Below are 19,063 nucleotides of genomic sequence, written 5' to 3' on the forward strand. Positions count from 1 at the left end.
TTCTAATTAATTACATTAGATAGTAGCATGGCAGGAGGTACCCCGGCTCTGCACTACAACATATGTAGTATAATCTTTAATTCAGCCCCAACCTAGGATCCTCCATTTCTTGCTTCAGTTGCGAGTTCTGCAAATAGTCTTGAAAGCTGCACAACAATAAGTCAAAACAAAACTTTGGACGAAAGTTTGCAAAGCCGACTGAACTGACTTCAAGTAGACAAGAAACATCACTGCATCTGGAAAACGAAACTTGCAACTTACTCTGCTTTACCATCTGGTGTCAAGAACATATTCTACTTGGGAGTTGCATAAGTCACGAAAATAAGTACACAATTTCCTGTACTATGTTTTCCGCCATTTGAAATGACGCACTGCGAAGTAAACCAGATAAATATGCACAACTGTGCCTCACTCCAGACGACAACATGTATTATATAACAGCAATTCTTGACACAAAGACTATTAACTTAAAAGTTCATGACACAAAGCTTACCCAGGGGTAAATACGCTCTGTGTTTGACACTTGTGAGCAAGTGCTTTGGATAGCTCTGTCTCAGTTCTAACATTCACCAACCATGAGAGAGGGAAAGAGACAGAGAGAAGAGAAGAGAAGAGAAGAGAAGAAAAGATAATGAAAACAGTATGACTGGTATATAATATATATACAGCAGTAATTTTAACTGAGCTGGATGTGAGCACAATTGCTTCAAGAAACTGCTATTATTTGTTTAAAAATCTAGGTGAAATAAGGAGGCCTGGTATGTGCCAGCCTTGTTAACCTATTAGCATGCACCTAAACTGATCCATGAACTGGTATAGAAGAAGACTAAACTTGCCACAACCGAACCAAACCTGTCCACGTAAATATTAAATAATTAAGCCACATATGTCCATCTTCCTCCTAACTAATTCACTAGATTAGTTAAAAACAAGCAATGTGAGAAATACATAACAAAAATTAAATGTGGGGATTATACTGATATTTTGGAAGTATTTTAAAGGAATTGTATATTTTTCTTTTTCTGATGAACCATTGCAATAGCAATAATTTTCTTAAAGGAAAGGTAGTGGAACAAATTGAGGAATTTTTGAACAAATGCACCTGTGTTGACATACCTAGCTACAGGAATGCACAGAAAAGCAAAGCAAACACAAAAAGAAACATATGAAATGAATAGAATTGATATAGTCACATGTGAAAATAAGCCTTTAGGCATTAAATAATATTTCCAGATCAGATTAGAAAGAAATGTAAGGACTTTTACACACTTGAGGATTAAACTGATTTAAATTTGAACCAAGCAAATATAAAACCTACATTGGCTAGGAATGTATATTAAATTATTTTCTTCATAAAATGAAAGAATTCTATGTTTAGAGAACAGATACACTATGGCACCAACAATTATGAAGTAACACGGGCTCATATCTGAGATCAAACAACGCCTCACACATAGTTTACTGAACTTTCCCCCAGAAAATGCTGAACTTTTCATTCAGTTGAAATGGCGGACCAATGATCAATTTCCATCTGACCACCTAGTGTCATGGTTCCATGTGACCTGTGCCTTGCTCTGAGATGGCAAAGCATTCCTCATTTTGTTAAGCAAGAGTACATAATCAGGACAACATAACACAGATTACCTATGTCTTAAATTTTAAGAAAACTTGGCAACGCTCTCTTGCTTTGTACACTTGGAACATGTGAATAACCCTTGGTGAGTCCAGAAAAAGTAAAAGCAGACTGCACAAAACTGAAGTCAGTGCAGCCCTTTTCTAATATACATTATTTTGCAATCTCCTAGAACAGGCACCCCCAAACTTCGGCCCTCCAGATGTTTTGGACTACAATTCCCATCTTCCCCGACCACTGGTCCTGTTAGCTAGGGATCATGGGAGTTGTAGGCCAAAACATGTGGAGGGCTGCAGTTTGGGGGTGCCAGTCCTAGAATCAGAGCTAAATTCTCTTCTCAGATATGTAGGCATATGCCCAATTGATTTTTAGTAGAAAAGTATCCATGCAAATGAGGTAAAAATTTGGTCCCCCTTCTTTTCCAAGAAAGACTAATGATTAAATAATTTTCTCACATCTCTGCACTTTCACAGCCTGGTTCCATTGATTTGTGTCTCATAAGTAGACATTTCCTTTGTTGGTTACAAATCAATCTTATAGACTAGGCATGACTGTACATTCTCCCCATTTCAAGCTACAAGAAACACAAAGTATGCAAACTTCTTCAACAACCTTGTATGAAATACCACTAGAATTCCTGACATCCCTTGGAAAACAGGAAGAAGCATTGCATTTTTAATTAATGTGATTATTTATGGAAGCATAAGTGCCTTCATAAATGACAAATCCTGGCTAATTGTTATATAATATTCTCTTTCAGATATGAGAAATCTTTAGAGCGGCCACTCTAATTTCAGTTGAATATTTTTCAAAGTGCAGTTTAAAAAAGCAGAAATGGCAAAGGTTTGAGACTATTGGAGAACTGGACAGAAACACAGGTATCCTGTCAAAGGAAAATGCTTGTCCTGTTAGTAATCAATAGCAGGAATCTTTCTCTTCTGGGTATGAAACTTTAAGACAGATTGATATTCTACTATAAAGCAATGAGCATAAAGAAGTAAAATGATCAGTCAACCTGATTTCTATTTTTCATTTTTATCCATATATATTTTCATTTAACACTACAAAATGATATGAGTGTTCTAAAGTGCTGCTACTCTTGCCAGAAAGGCAATCCTTTCAATGAGAACAGAAAGGGATTTAAACAAAGACAGTTTAACAGAATTTGCAACATACTTTGAAAAATACCAAATGCTGGTATTATTGTTACCACAACACTATATCTAAAAATAAAAGCCAAATGTAACCAATTAGTTAAAAAATGTTTTTCCTGCTTGGCCTGGGGCAATACTGTACATCTCTCTCCATGGCTAGATGAAAACAGCTGGGCCCCTTCGTCTTATCTGTTGCTTGTCTTCCTCAACATATTAGATGCCAATTCAGAACAGATAATAATCCCCTTGGTCCAGCAGGAGGAAGTCCAATAGTAAAAAATGCCAGAGGTTGCTCTTTCCTGCAGTTTCCAGTTGAATTTTCCCAAGAAGCAAGCTTCATGTGCACACAAAATCAACTTGTAAGCTTGAGAAAAGAAATGTGGAAACAGGCGAATAACAATAATAATCAACACAAATCTAGGCATATAGGAGTCCTGCGCCCTTTGGTGAGTCCTAGTACTAGAAGCAACACAAACTAAGAAACAAAATTTAAATACAGTGGTACCTCTGGATGCGAACGGGATCTGTTCTGGAGCCCCATTCGCAACCTGAGCAGTGCGCAACCTGAAGCGCCGAATCTGTGCATGCTCGGTGCGCAATTTGGCACTTCTGAACATGTATGTGACATCATTCGGCGCTTCTGTGCCGTTCCGGTACTTCCGGGTTTGGCGCGTTCGTATCCCGTGGTGTACGCAACCCGCAGTGAACGTAACCAGAGGTATGACTGTAAAATAAATCACTTAACTAGACAGCCGAAATCTTGTGTTCTGCACAAAATTCACCCTAAAGAGGAATACCTAACAGCACTCAGAAGCGCACAAGAAGAGCCCATCTATTCCAACACTGTTCCCACAGGTGGCCAACCAGAACAGAAGCCCATAAGCAGAAAACCTTAGCACTCTCCCCACCTGTGATTCCCCGTATTCAGAAACATGCTGATTCCACAAGTGGAGTAGAATATAGCCATTGGGGCTAGTAGTCACTGATAGTTTTTACAGCAATGCACTCCATGTGAGGCTGCCCTTGAGGCAGCGCTGGAAGCTGCAGCTCCCTAATTATCACTCACATGAATTACTGAGCAAGCCAGATAGAATTGGCAAGGCGAGTCCAATGTGTGGTTAATGTGCCCTTGTGGGAGAGGTGGGAGCCTGGTGTCCTTAGGGAGGTAGTTGTTTGCCCGCTCCTCAAGAAACCGACATTGGATCCAGAGGTCCACAACAACCACAGTAACCCTGCAATCTATGTGCATTTAACTTGTGCACATTAAGCTTAATGGGTGTGGCAAAAAAGAAAAAAGAAATCACAAAGGGGCAGGATCCAGGATCCAGGATCCAGGAAAAATGAATTTGGCAATCCTGTCCGCCATTGACAATACACGATTTTGGCTTTAGCAGTGACCAGAACAGAACCCCCACCAAGTGGAAAACTGTTCTAGATGGGGCTGCACACCCCTATTAGGAACAGGCACATAGTTTGGAGGTACTTCTAGATCTATTATTGTTGACAGAGGCAAAATAACCTTAACCAACTCTGGCCGCTACATCACCTATGGCTGTTCTTGGCCAAAATGATCCATGCACTGGTAATTTCATGACTGGATTGCTGCAATGTACTCTTCGTGGTGCTGTCTTTCGGCTTGGTTTGGAATCTACAGTCAGTGCAGAACATGGTGGGTAGGCTGTTAACTTGGACAACTTGCCAATAACATATTATACCCATTCTGACGGAACAGCACTATTTGCTACTGAGCAAAAGTGCATGTTTGGGCATATAAAGTCCTACACGTCTCAAGATCTGCCAATATGTTATAACCAGGCAGAGATGCCCCCTTAACTATACAGCATGAGAGAGCATGGTCAATAATGACACTCCAATAACAGAATGCCCTCCCAGGTTTGACGGGTGCTGACTATGATGGTTTCCAGTGTCAGTTAAAAGTATATTTATTTGCCAAGGTCTTTGGCTAACTGTTCATTGGTGGAGATAGACAAGCTTGCCTTCGCTGCTTGTTACTACTGCTGTACCATATTGGTTTTTTATATACTTTTGGTTTTATTATTTTATTATATTGTACCCAACTCTGGAATTATTTTAATGAAGAACAAGCTAGAAATTTCATAAATAAATGACAACTTGTATCACATGCATGCAAAGTCTGAATCTGAAACTAGCATTTTAATGCAGAAAGAATGGTAGCGGAGTGGGAGTTTATTGGAGTTTCTTTAAAAATATCACTAAAATGTCTAAATTGGTCTGGCCCACTCCTGAGTTGCACTTCTCAATAAAATCCCTATGAAATATCCAGTCCAGAATGTCAAATTAATGTTCCATTAAATGGAACAGATTTTACCCATGGTTTTGTATTGACTCTGTTCATAACTCTCATTTTGACACACTTTTCATGCACTTTCTCCCACCTAGAGTGCTTTTCATGGTCCAAAGGTATTTTCTGCCCGACTAGAGAACAATTTCACCTCCTTCTCACCTCCCAGAATAGTACTTTGGAGTCGGTCAATTCACACACAGATCATCCCTTGCACTGCTGCTTCCCTTTCTGTCAAGTTCCAGATCTTCTGTGCAGGACTAGAAGCAGATAAACATACGATTTTGTTTCAGTGGATGAACCATTGTTAAGCGTGCATTATCTAGTCCAGCAAGCCAATTATTTCTAAGGAAATTATATATAACCAAATTTGTAGTCAAATTTTGATCTACGTTGAAATTTACATAACTTCTGGTAAATATAGAAAGGCTTTCAACTGTCTTATGTTTCAGCAGACATTTGTATTTTTAAAGGGCAAATTAATAGTGTGGGACTATGGATCTAGTAAGGGACAAAGTTCCTGTGCTTTAGTATTTGAACATAAAGAATTTCTTTTGCTAATGTAGCTTCTTTCATCAACAGTGCTACAACAGTGAGAATCCCATATAGAATTCCACGCAAAATACTTAATTTTGGCCTTTAAAAAAAAATCTTCATTTTATTGTTATCAACAATGATTAATAATTGCAGGGAGAGTTCTGAACTAAGGAGCCTGCTATAGCAAAGGTCCACTTACATCTACCATATTTTTTAAAAAAGTGATTTGTCTGTCTGTTTTTTTATCATTAGGTTGGGATTCTACTTGAGCTATTGTTGCCAAACTCAGCACAAGGGTTTTCAAGGTGGTGGGGGGAGGGGTGTCTGTCAATATTTGGACATTGAATCAAGACCGTGAACTGAAACATCACTTTGGTGTGACTTTGCCTGCTTTTTGGCATAGCTCCTGCTGCCTTTTGAGATATCGCCAAGCCTGGCACAAGGGTTCCTGTGGTGGGGACAGTTTTTGTTGACATTTGGATGCTAGGCACCATTTTGATTCAAGATGCTGAACCAAAATGTGACTTTGGTTTGAATTCACCTAATTTTTGGTATGCAGTCCCAAACTCATACAGTACAATTATACAAACACAATATTGTTTGGTTTCTTTAAAAAAATCCTAGTCAGTTTGGGGCACTTCCTGCTTGTATTCACATAAAACTTTATTTATTTATTTAATCTATATACAGTACCGCCCTTCATCCAAAGATCACAGGGAGATTCACAACATTAAAATACAAAATGAGAACACAAAATACATAATACTACTAATACAAAGGCTCATTCTCATGATGCCACTCTTCGGACCTCTCGTGGAGGAGGCAAACGAGGAAGGAGAGCAGGTGTTGATTACAGAGTCTGGGAGGGTTCATATGGGCAGAGGGGGTCCTTGAGGTATTGCAGTTCTGAACCATGTAGAAAATTTTGGGTCAAAACCAGCACTTTGAATTGGGCCTGGAAACTAATTGGCAGCCAGTGCAGTCAAGCCAGGATTGGTGTTATATGATCAAGCTGTCTTGCCCCAGTAAGCATCCTGGCCACTGAATTCTTCACCAGTTGAAGTTTCCCAACCATCTTCAGATGCAGTCCATTGTATAACATGCTGCAGTAATCTACCCTAGAGGTTACCAGAGGTTACCAGAGCATAGACAACAGAAGTTAGGCTATAGGGCCACAGATGGGCCACCAGCCGAAGTTGATGAAAGGCACCACACACCACTGAGGCCACTTGAGTCTCAAATGACAGCAAAGGATCTAGAAGTACCGCAAAACTGCGTGCCCACTCCTTCAGAATGAGTATAACCCCATCAAGAGCAGGCAACCTCCCATCCATCCAGTCTAGGGAAGTGCCTACTAACAGTGCCTCCATCTTATCTGTATTGAACTTCAGTTTGTTGGCTCTCATTCAGTCCATTATCGAGGCAAGACAATGGTCCAGCACATCCATGGGACACTAAAGAAGTAGAGCTGTGTGTCATCAGCATATTACTGAAAACGCTGGATAACTTCACTCAGCAGTTTCATGTAACTGTTAAACAGCATAGGGAGTAAAACGGAACCCTGAGGAACCCCACATTGAAGGCTCCACAAAAGAAGAAGAAGAAGAAGAAGAATACTCCCAAAGCATCACCTTCTGGAAACATCCATCCAAGTAGGACCAGAACCATCACAAATCACTTGGGTAAAAATGGAAGATGTAAATTATTATAGTCATGCAGTTGGGTATCACTCTGGGTACACTTCTATACAGAGAGAGAAACTTTGCAGGGTCTCTGAAGGGAAGGGAATAGGTTGGGAGAGGGGAAAACACACAGGTAGATAAATGGGATCATGACCATTTAGCTGATTATGAGTGAGATATATGTATTCAGTATGATACATAAATTTATTACAAATCTGTATAGAAGTGTATCTTGTTTAGTGCTAGACCTATATATCTTGGCAGAATGAGGAATGACAGAATATCCAAAATATTTTGGCATAATGAGGAGTGTAGTTTCATAACTGCAAACGTTTTATCTGGAAGGTCACGTAGGCAGGGGTGGAGGAAGGGGGGGTGCAGTGGGTGTGGACCACCCCAGGTGTCACCACTGAGAAGGGGGAGACAAAATGCTGGGTGGCACTCACCGTGGGGCCTGCAGCGCGCCCGAGCCACATGTCTCTCCTGGGAGAGACGCGGTGGCTTGTGTGCATGCCGGCTCTGCGCTGCCTGAATGGTCCGCCCACTGCCTCCCCTCCAGCTGTAGGGTGGCTGAATGGGAGGAGGCAGGCAGACTCTGGAGGCCCCCCGGTGCGCCCCACCCCTATGAGCAGCTCGCCACCCCGGACACGCCGCCCCAGGTACCCGAGCAGCTTCCTCCGCCACTGCATGTAGGAAATTACCGTTTCTGCTATACTATTAGTCTTAAAGCAGAGTCAAGGAAGTTTTATCTTAACCGAATTCAGCCAAAAAAGCAAGGCAAACTCTGAAGACCCTCAGTATGAAAACTTTGCTTCAACTCCTGACTCACTCTTTCATAAGAAAAACACTGACATTTTAGTCACAACATAAAACAGTGACGACCAATGCAAAGAAACCACACTGAATGCCTGATCCTATGGATTAACTTAAGAAAAAAGTTTGTACTGATGTAACCATGTTAAGTAAGGGAAGGTCGTAAAGCTCTGCTGTTTTGTCATTTTAAAACCAAGGCAAACCACTTACAGCCTTTCTAGTTTATAGCACAATGATTCTTCATTTTGCGTGCCAGACCTAAATGCCTTCTCTTAAGGAAATACTTCTAAAGATATCACATTTTCAAAAGGTAGCACATTTCCCCAGCAATTCATTGTTGTGAAACTGCTATTCTTTTACCAAACCTAAGGCCAATCTGATTTGGGAAAGGTGTATAAAATGTACTTTCGCCTTGCAGCTACTGAATAGTCTCCATATAACATCATTGATTTCAAGGGACAAGTCCCAACCCACCTATCGCTGTTCATGCCATGCTGTGACCCAAGTACTAATGCTCTGCTTTTCAAAGAGGGAATTTGCAAAGGAGCCAAAGCAGATTAATCTGAAGGCCCAGTTTCAAGCCTGCAGTCTTCAGAGTTTGTCTGGATAATTTAGCTGGCCTTTCTACTGAAGGAAAGCTGACAATGGACTTTTTTAGATGTTGCCTTGAGACTAGTCAGCTACAACTCCCATACAAATCTGCTCTTTGTGGGCTACACACGGAATTTCTTGTGATAAGAGCCAACCTTTTTTAAAAAAAGGAGAACTAGTTTTAGTTGTCCCTTGTCCCGCCCAACAAGGTTACCCACCTTGCAGTAGCACTCTTTCCAAACCCACATCATTACATGAAGACTTACTGCCTTTGCACTGGAACTTGCAGAACTATCCTGCGAACACTGCAATGTGGTAGGTGCATGCTTTGAAATGAAAAACTGGAGAACTTCTCAGTATATAAAATGCACACACCCAGACATGCTTTGGATGAGGACTCCTAGCTGTGCCTGCCATCATCAGAGGAATTTACGCCAGCACAGTTGTGCCAGGAAGGGGGTGAGGAAGAGTTTTGACACAGTGCCCCAATGGTTGCTTGTGTACAAGCACTGGTAGTAGCAAATTGTAAATCATTTTAAACGGTCATAATATTGCATATTAGCAAGGTTATAAGCCATCCTGGGACCTTATGGTGAAGGGTGGGTAAGAAATCTAATAAATAATCCTAATAAGAAAGAATATGTCTCTATGAGGAACTACTGCCTGATTCTATGAATTATTGTTACTGCAGCAGCTCATAGGATCAGGCTCTTAAGAGTAGGTAAGAAGGTATAGGTAAATATAGAAGCATGTCTACATGTTATAGGCTGCAACCAAAACTGCTCAAGCTTAGTTTTTATTTATTTTTGCACATAAATCCGTAGCAAGTGACATATGTAACCACGTTCACGGCTTCCACTTTCTTATGCAGATGTGCATGCATATAGGGATTTCTTTACAAGGAGCTTCTGTGGATTATTTCTAAACAGATGCAAACCACCATGCTTACTTACCTTCTGCCCTTGCCGGTTTCTCATTAAAAACCTCATCGTGGCACATTTATTTATTTAATAAAATGTATACACCGCTTGATTGTAAAAAAAGCAAACCCCTCCTCAAAGCGGTTTACAAAAAGATAAAACAATAAAACCAAGAAAAATTCAAAACCATACGTTAAAACATATGCGGAACAGGCATTATGTGGCACATGTAGTAGTGCCAATCTATGCCAATATAATTCTAGGCTGTTAAATAAATTGTTCTTCCTGAAAAATGCTTGGCTAGACCATTGCCTGAGCTCTCTACTTGATTAACAGAGTCTAAGTAATTTTCTTCTGGTGTAAAGGTTTCCTAGAAGCAGCAAGAACCTTCAACAGATTCCCTGCCATTCCCCACTGTTACTGTTCATCTTCTGAAGTTTACCTACAAACCAGAGGCAGACTTTTGGCTTGTGGGATGCCAAATTCAGACACACACACACCTCGCCTCTCGCTTTCCGTTATCATTATTGCAGTGCCTCCTGCAGCACCCTCTCGGCTTGGCGCCCAGTACAAGTGAACCAGTCGCACTGTCCTAAGTCTGCCTCTGTACTAACCCCACCTCCTGTCACATCTTTGCAGTTGCACACGGTTGGATCTACATCAGAGGTGTAACCATCTGGGATGTGTTTATGGACAGGTAACACTTCATGGCACCAAGCCTGCCTTTCCTTTGCTTGCAAAACTGCACCATCAAGTCTTTTTCCTTTCTCCAATTCTACTTCACCAGGATGCTTTATCAGTAGTCTGCATAGGCATATTATTTCTCTTGTTCATTCTTATATTGTTTCAAAATTTAATTCCATTCTAGTTTTCCAGGGTCAGATTTGTTTTCCTTACAAGAATATCCTCTCACTGTAATTTTTTATCATGTCATTTTATTTATGTCAGTCTTTAAGTCAATCACAGGCTCTTCCATGTCACACCACATCACTGCAGCTTCTAAGCATTTGGCCAGAGTGTTTATGTTTACATCTAGCTTTTCATTTATTAGGATAAATTCTCCGTCCCGCTTTCTCACCTTTACTTGACACTGATTTTCTACTCTGTTCAGTTCACACTGAGCATGGAGGGAATTAAGTACTCGTGGAGCCAAGTGTTATCTGTCACAGACTGATTGACAGAAAGCACGCTGCCTGTAAGCACCGAGACGCCACAATTTGCAGAGCAAAGTGAGACCTCTGCAGTTGTTGTGCCCTCCTTGATTGGATAGACATTTACAGTGTGACTGCTGATCATGGTTAGCCCAGAGACGCCCCCCCCCCCAACCGCTTCATTTCCTCTTTTCAGCTGCCACACCAGCAAGACAAAACTGGCGCCCAAAAAATCTGAAAACACAAAAAGCACATCTCTTCTAAAATGAGTATGGGAAGTGTGTTATCTACTCCTTACTGGGATTTACAACTAGACTTCTTTCCACCTGATTAACCTTCCTGCTGTTCCACAAGCACCAGTTTGGTATAGTGATTGGAGTGTTTGACTATGACTAGGTACCGTGTTTCTCATATTTTAAGTCATCCCTACAAAATAAGCCATGGCAGGATTTTCCTGAGTTGAAGAAATATAAGACATACCCCAAAAATAAGCCGTAGTGGTGGGAGCAGGTCTGGATGGCGCCATGGAAGAGGAAGATGCCTGTCAGCGTCCGGAACCGGCTGCTGCTGCCCCTCCAAAATGTCCAGCAGCATGCACCACGCCAAGCGCTGACCCGGCGGCGGGACTGGCAAGAGCCGCAGTGCGTGCTGCTCCAAGCCCCGACCCGGCGGCGGGACGCAGCAAGAGCCGCAGCGCGCGCTGCTCCGAGCCCCGACCCGGCAACGAGACCCGGCAAGAGCCTCAGCGCGCGCCGCGTGGAGCCCCGACCCGGCGGGACCCAGCAGCGTGCCCTGCTGAAGCGCCGACAACGCGCGCAGCAGCAGCCAGTTCCGGGCGCCGAGCCGCAACAGGAAGAGGAGGGACGCAGCGGGACGCAGCTACAACGGCAAAAAACACCCGGCCGAGCCTTCATTGGCCGCCGCGGCTGCCACTCGCTGGTCCCTCCTCTTCCTGTCGCGCGCGCGCTGCAGGTCCCGACGGTCCCGCCGCTGGGTTGGCGCTTGGCGCTGGTGCTGCTCCAAGCTCCAACCCAGCGGCGGGACGCAGCAAGAGCCGCAGCGCGCGCTGCTCCGAGCCGGGATCCGGCAAGAGCCTCAGCGCGTGCCGCGTGAAGCCCCGACCCGGCGGGACCCAGCAGCGTGCCCTGCTGAAGCGCCGACAACGCGCCCAGCAGCGCAGCAGCAGCCAGTTCCGGGCGCCGGACAGGGGAGGTACCATACTGTAATTTTTTAAAAAAATAATAAGACACCCCCCGAAAATAAGCCATAGGCTTATTTTCTTGAGGAAAAAAAGATTATAAGACATGACTTATAATATGAGAAACACGGTAGACAGGTTCAAATTCCCCCCTATCTATGCCTAACCTACCTTACAGGATTATTGTGATGATAAAATCAGGAAGGGAAGAACCAGTAGGTTGCCATGAGCCACTTGCTGGAAAGGCAAGACATAAATGCAATAATGTGTTCTTCAGCCAAAGATTTTTTTCTTAATAACATTACACCTGCAATGTGTTGTGTATTTTATGGACTAAATCTTATTAGAGGGATCCAGATTCAGACTGTCAAATAACAGATAGGACTGGGGTGGGGTGCAGGGCACTATCAATATATTATTGTTAGATGTTAGGAGACTTCAGCAGACCTGATGCTTCCTGGCTGCTATCTGCTCAGATCCTTGAAGGCACTCTCATCACTTGTTCCGTACCATTCTGTTTGTGAACATTGATTCATTGTTCTAGAACTGGACAGTGTTAAGCAGGCTGATTAGCATACATGAAGTGCTAATTGTGAACACTACTATCTATCTCTGTGAAGCTATAAAGCAGGGCCTATACTGCACAGACCTCTTAGGAATTGTGGTGTCTAACAATCTGCTAAAAGGCAGACAATAGAGGCACAGTCTTTAGTTTATTGGTGAATTTATGGGAAGTTTTAGTTTACATAGCTCAGTAGCTCACAATCACTGCACTTAGAAAGAGTTGGTTTTTTTTCTTTTCTTTTTGCAAGGTCTCATGGGAAAGATATTTTGCATACAGAGACAGTGTTGCCTGATAAACTGCACGTACAGTATATCTATCCGAGGCAAACCAGAGCAATTTGTCCTGATGCTCACAATAGTTCATTTATAGCAATGCTTCAGTCTTGGCCCATAACCACACAGGCTTTCCCTCCCTCTGACAGTGCAACAGGGCTTTTCTACCTTCCATAAGACAGTGAAACTGTCCTTCTTATCTCATGTTTCCAATGAGACTTGCTGCTTGCAGTTGGAGGGACCACAGCTGCTTGAAACATGCTGATAGAGCTATTTCACAGTTGTATTCCAGAAATGCATCAAACTGACTTTATCACCCAGCGGAGTACTCTGGGGTAAGAGCATCATCTGCGTGAACTCAATTGGATGGTAAGCTGATTTTGAGTTAAAGATATATTGAAAATGAAAATAGGATTTTTGAAGTAATCCAAAACCAACAGTAACATAATACCAAGTGCTGTTTTTAACCTCTAAAGGCCTGAATGACGTATACATTCATTTCCAAAGGCAGGAGTAGCTAACAAGATGACCTCCGAATGATGTTGGGATACAGCTCTATTCATCCCTGATTCTTGTGAGCCGCCCTGAGATCTTTGGATGAAGGGTGGGAGATAGCTCAGTCGCTTAGAGCATGGCACTGATAATGCCAAGGTTGCAGGTTCAATCCCCATATGGGACAGCTGTATATTGCATTGCAGGGGGTTGGACTAGATGATCCTCAAGGCCCCTTCCAACTCAACAATTTTCACCGAGATCTTTAAAAAAGCCCTTCTCCAAGTCCCCTCCTGGTAGGTAAAGGCATGCACTTTTATTTCCTCCCCTTAGTAATAGCACTTGTTTAAGCAGATAGTAGTACTAGACTGGGTCTATCCCCATCTTCCAACAAAGTGAATGACTACCTAGTACATATAATGTTCAGTCAAAATACATTCTTCTCCTTTATCTCCTTCCGACAGAAAAAATGGCCAAAATCCAAAGGAAAGCACACAGAGGGCTGAGCTGATCAAAAACAAAAACACAGAAACAGTATATGATGCATATGATGCATACTACTGAGTAAATCTGTATTTTCGGTACATAGAATATAAACCTTTTCCTTTTAGTCCTTCTATCATGTTTGTAAACTGCAAAGGATGTAAACATAGGATAAATGTTAACATCCTGTCATATCTGCAACTTTCCATTTAACAAAGCTACCAAAATAAACCTGTAAGTCTGTTATCAAATATCAACACTGAGGGAGAACATTCTGAACTCAAGTTGGCTTTGAATGTGTCATGAAATCTAATTAACACATTAACTGCACAATCCTATGTAAAATGCATTGCATTTGCTGGAAGAATGTATAGGATTGAGACCCAAATCCACTGAACTTGGTGGCATTTACTTCTGAACAAATCTGCATAAAATCTGGCTGCATGTCTAGGATGTTTTGTTAAGATAGCTTTTCTCTCCACATGGCAGATACTTTAATTGGGGTATCCATAAAATTTACTATAATTCAGCCAAGTAACATCTGACCTGTGCCATAATCACAGTTTATTAAATTGATAAGCAATTAAGATTTGTATCCCATCCCAAATTTCTTTGTTGTAATTAACGCCCCCCCCCCAATTCTAGGTTCATTGTTTTCCAATGTGCAATTTAATAACTATTTCAAATTTTTGACATTTTGTCAACTTTCTAAACATATTGTGTTAAAGTCCAATATTACATAGTAAGGAAAGTCACTCCACTGAATAAGATACCTGCCTTATTGTTACAGCTTCTCTACTTCAGCACCTGGAGCTCAGTCCATATCCACTCTTCTGAAGGTGGGGTCTTTGACCATAGTGAATCTTGAGGAAATCTAACCACAGTATTTCCAAACTTGTTTGGTTATTTTGGCATATCCACCTAAGGGGTAATACTAATTTTGATAGCCTAGTAGTCCAGACTGTCTGTAACTCTCTGCATATTATATATTGACTTCTGTTTTCTGATGGAGATGGGTGAGCTGTACATCCAACTAAAATGTCACCATTTGATAGAGGAAGTACCATTTTTCGCCTGCAGGGACCACATTAATTTTGCTCCACAAATTTTGCTCCATGTTTCCTCCTTCCATTTTACCTCAGAAACCTTCTGATATGCTGAGTTAACTATAGCTGTTCAGAGTGGGGATTGATCCCCTCTTCATGTGATAAAAAGCTATGTATTAGAAGCCTTACAGCTAGGCCTAAAGGTGGGAGGCTGTATAAGGTAGCTTAGAATTTCAATAAAAAGAGTAAGGCTGCAATCCTAACGCCAGTCTCCTGGAAATAAGCACCACTGAATTCAACAGAACTTACTTTTGAATAGGTATGTTTGGGATTGTGCTGTAAGAGATAGTAAAACATGGGTTGAGGCATATATTTCCCTAGCATCTACCCATACCAGAACTCGTCAAGTATTTGAACCTACAACTGTGGAGCAGAACAACTAGGAACATGCAGTCATTCAGTGAAGAGGAAAAATGTCTCTATTTCATAAATTGACCCAACATACCTGACTCCCCCTTTAAGAACAAAAAAGGAGTCTTGCAGGATCAGACCAAAGGCACATCTAGTTCATCATCCTGTTCTCACAGTGTTCAACCAGATGCCAATGTGAAGCCAACAAGCAGTCCCTGGGCGGTTTCACCAGCTGTCCTGATCACAAGCCTTTTTAATTCTCAATGAACTTCCCTACACGTCACTCACTTTAACTCTGCGCACCGTTCTTTCTTCTGTTATAAGGAGCTTCTCTTTTGTTTGCAAAAATCTATGAATGTTTGTTTGCTTGTGCCCCAGCTGGCACGAGCAATGGTCAGAAGTGATAGCAGTTGTAGTTTAACAATATTTTAAGGGTTGGCCATGCTGGGTATAAATCAAGGATGAAGAGGAAGAAAGCTCTACATAAAGGAAACCACAGCTCTCTGTTTTTTGCCCATTTTACAAAGTCTTTCCCTTGTAGATTGCAAAGTCACCAAGGGGAACAACGTACATAATAATGTGTATAATAATGAAACCAACCCAAAATTAGGAAGTAAAATACATTATTTGCTAAAACAAAATTAAAATGCATAGAAATGCTGTGATGAAAACAATGATCACTTGGGGAAGAAATTATTACTCTACATGTTTGTACAAGTCAAATAAAAATAGGATTTGATGAAAGAATGTTAGTCTAAGTGTATCTGATGTGCTACCATGTTCACTATGAGTGGCTATACTTTTGTAGTCAAATTAGAATATAACTGTGTATATACATTTTTAAATGTTCAGATTTCTGAGACAAGTTATTGTTATAAGAACCTCTTTTAAATAGAGTGCTTGGGTTAGGGCTGGTTATATTTTATTTAAATTTTGAATCCATTGCCAGTTGTTAAGCAGTGATTTTCCATCTTCTGCACTTTGCCCTAACTCTGAACAAGGCTGAAATAGATGTAGACTTAGAGCTTTTCTGGATTTCCATAGCCCAGACTACCACACTGACCTCTCGTAAACCCCAGTGAGACGACATAAGCTTTTTCTGCCCAGCAGCACTTCAGGGACATTAAGTGTAAAAGAGAAGGTAAGTAATTCGCCATACCTTCCCATTTCTATAATGGAGGAAGACGTCCTGATACATTTACAGTGCTCCTCTGGGAATATTCCATCAGTTATACCTAACTCTAATGGACAATAATTGATTTGAACTTTCTACTTAGCACGAAGCTGTAAACAACTTCAATCCAGGCTGGAGCAGCAAACCAGTCATTTGTAAATTTGAAAGACATCTGAGAAACATGTCCAGCATGTCATGAAGTGCCCTTGGTTTTTATAAACTTAACATACAGTTAACTTATTTTATACGATGACTACCACAAGTGTAAAGGATTGTGAACCACATATTTCAGCACTGTTTGAGGTCCATTGTGTCAATGTGCTTGTATGAATGACAGAAGCAGCTTTGGATTGTACATCTCCCGAGTTAGGTGTGACCCACACCATTATCTTAAGTATTAGACAAATGCTAAAGCAAGCACTTCTGTGGCATACTGCAAGAATAAGGATTTATGTCACCATACTTTACAGTTTGCCTTCTTTGTCCTAACCCAATGTAGACCAATCATCCTTTTGTAGGATAGGTATGTATTGTGGTTCTCTCTTATCACTTGTAATTATGAACTCATGAGAGCTTGGCTGATATCTTCTCGAAAACTGTCTGCTTTACTTACACTATTTTGTTCCACTACTACCAGCCATCATTATAAGGACTGTTAGCATAGATCCAGCACTATATCACCTTAGATTTTCACCAAGAGTGGGATATAAATTCAGTCATATCTTAATAAATGGTTTTGGCCTCATCCATGTTCATTCTCATGAACAATCCCTGGACGGACCAACAAGGATGCACACAAAAGCCCTGTTAAATTATGTTAGATCGAAAATGGTGCTAATTGGTCTCTCAGCTAGAATGTGAAGAAATGGAAAATGATGCTGAAGGTATCATGACCAATAGCTGTGCAGAAACTGTATGGTGTATCCTGAATGAAAACAAGCTCCCACACCCACACCCACCCACACCCACAAGTATGTAGCATTGCTGAGTCCAGAAAAAATCTATATGCCTGCCACAATAGCAGTAGTGATGTGTGGATCTCATCTCCCCGCCAGCCCCAGTCTGACTCATTTGTCATCAGTGTTTAATGAGCTCATTCCCCAGGTGACTGCAAAAACCCTGATTTCTTTATTGGCGTCTTCTAGTTCATAGTCTTGGAGTGTGTGTTTGTGCCAACAGTGCCTGCCACATATGCATTATCACACAGCTTCTGAGGATTTCGAGTATGGTTGCTGCAGCACATACGTTAAAACTAAAAGTACAGTGCATCTCAGTGATGCCTTTGAAGCATGCCACACTTCACAATTGGTTTATTTATTTACATAATTTATATTGTACATCTTCAACATACATTTAGTGAAATGGATTGGGGGGGGGGACAAACTGAGCTTGTATCTTGACAAGATGAAGGCATTGTGGGTGAGTAGTTCCTGTGTCTGGGAAATTAGTCAGCTGCCTACCCTCAATGGGGTTGCACTCGCCCTGAAGAAGCAGGTTCACAATTTTGAGGGGCTTCTGGATTCAGCTCTCTCATTGGAGGCTCAGGTTGCCTAAGTGGCTACAAAAACCTTGCCACACTGGGGAAACCTTGCCGCACTAGTTCATGTTTTGGTTACTTCAAGACTGGATTACTAACCAATGTGCTTACCTCATATTTGATCCAGAAGCTGCAGTTGGTGCAAAATGCTGCAGCACAATTGCTGAAAGGTATGAGAACTTGTCAGCATATAAAACCTGTGCTCGGAGATCTGCATTGGCTGCTAATGTGCTACTGGGTCAGGTTCCAGGTTCAAGTTACTATTAGTATGTAAAGCCCTCAATGACTTGGGATCAGTTTACCTATAAGATCGCCTTAAGCAATTCTGTGTTATTGTAATATCTTATTGTGAATCTTCCTGAGTTATATTTGTATGAATGAAGCCATACATATACCTTATATAATTATAATAATATATAATATGAATAGTTTCTAGCTCACAAGCCTCAGGAAATAGTCCAAAGGTACCTAAAGTAATTCCATCTCTGAAACTGAGCAGATTTGTGCTTAGCTGGTACACGGATGGGAAGCTGTCTTGAAAAACCCAGCTACACTGCTGTGAGGATGTTGGAGGAAACATGGGATATGAATGTAGAAAAGGTCAAAACCAGCTATACTTCCTGTCCTTGTTTGCCAAAACTTGGACTAAGTGCCCTAACTGCAGATTAACATATGTATGATGATTTTTGATTTCCCATGAAGCAAAACTGGGACTGTTTTTCTTGTTTTTCTTTTGCTTGTTCAGTTAGTAGATGTGTTAGCTTTTGTCACCTACTACTGATTAAACCAGGCATCCCCAAACTGTGGCCCTCCAGATGTTTTGGCCTACAACTCCCATGATCCCTAGCTAACAGGACCAGTGGTCAGGGATGATGGGAACTGTATTCCAAAACATCTGGAGGGCTGGAAGGTAGAATGGAAGGTAGAATGGAAGGTAGAATGGAGGAAAATAATTATTTTGCATGGTTTATCATTACCAATTTAGACTGTTGGACACTATCACCCCCCAAATATATATATATATATATATATATATATATATATATATATATATATATATATATATATATGGCATGCTTTA

At 41.3% G+C, this 19,063-nt stretch overlaps 1 protein-coding gene across 26 annotated transcripts in view; it reads right to left on the bottom strand.

Moving 5' to 3' along the window:
* Positions 1–19,063, bottom strand: part of ZBTB20 (zinc finger and BTB domain containing 20) — a 496,349-nt gene that overhangs the window by 53,427 nt on the left and 423,859 nt on the right. For 3 of the 26 annotated variants that reach the window (XM_035115413.2, XM_035115411.2, XM_060273761.1), the window contains one exon: positions 5,273–5,370. The exons of 22 other annotated variants lie outside the window; for them this stretch is intronic. The gene's annotated coding sequence lies outside the window, so the exon portion shown is untranslated. Of the gene's footprint in view, positions 1–5,272; positions 5,371–18,093; positions 18,942–19,063 lie in introns of those variants that run through there. One more of the 26 variants, XM_035115423.2, reaches the window with a different exon arrangement.

The sequence above is a fragment of the Zootoca vivipara genome, chromosome 4 (assembly GCF_963506605.1).
Source record: "Zootoca vivipara chromosome 4, rZooViv1.1, whole genome shotgun sequence".
NCBI classification, from domain to species: Eukaryota; Metazoa; Chordata; class Lepidosauria; order Squamata; family Lacertidae; genus Zootoca; species Zootoca vivipara.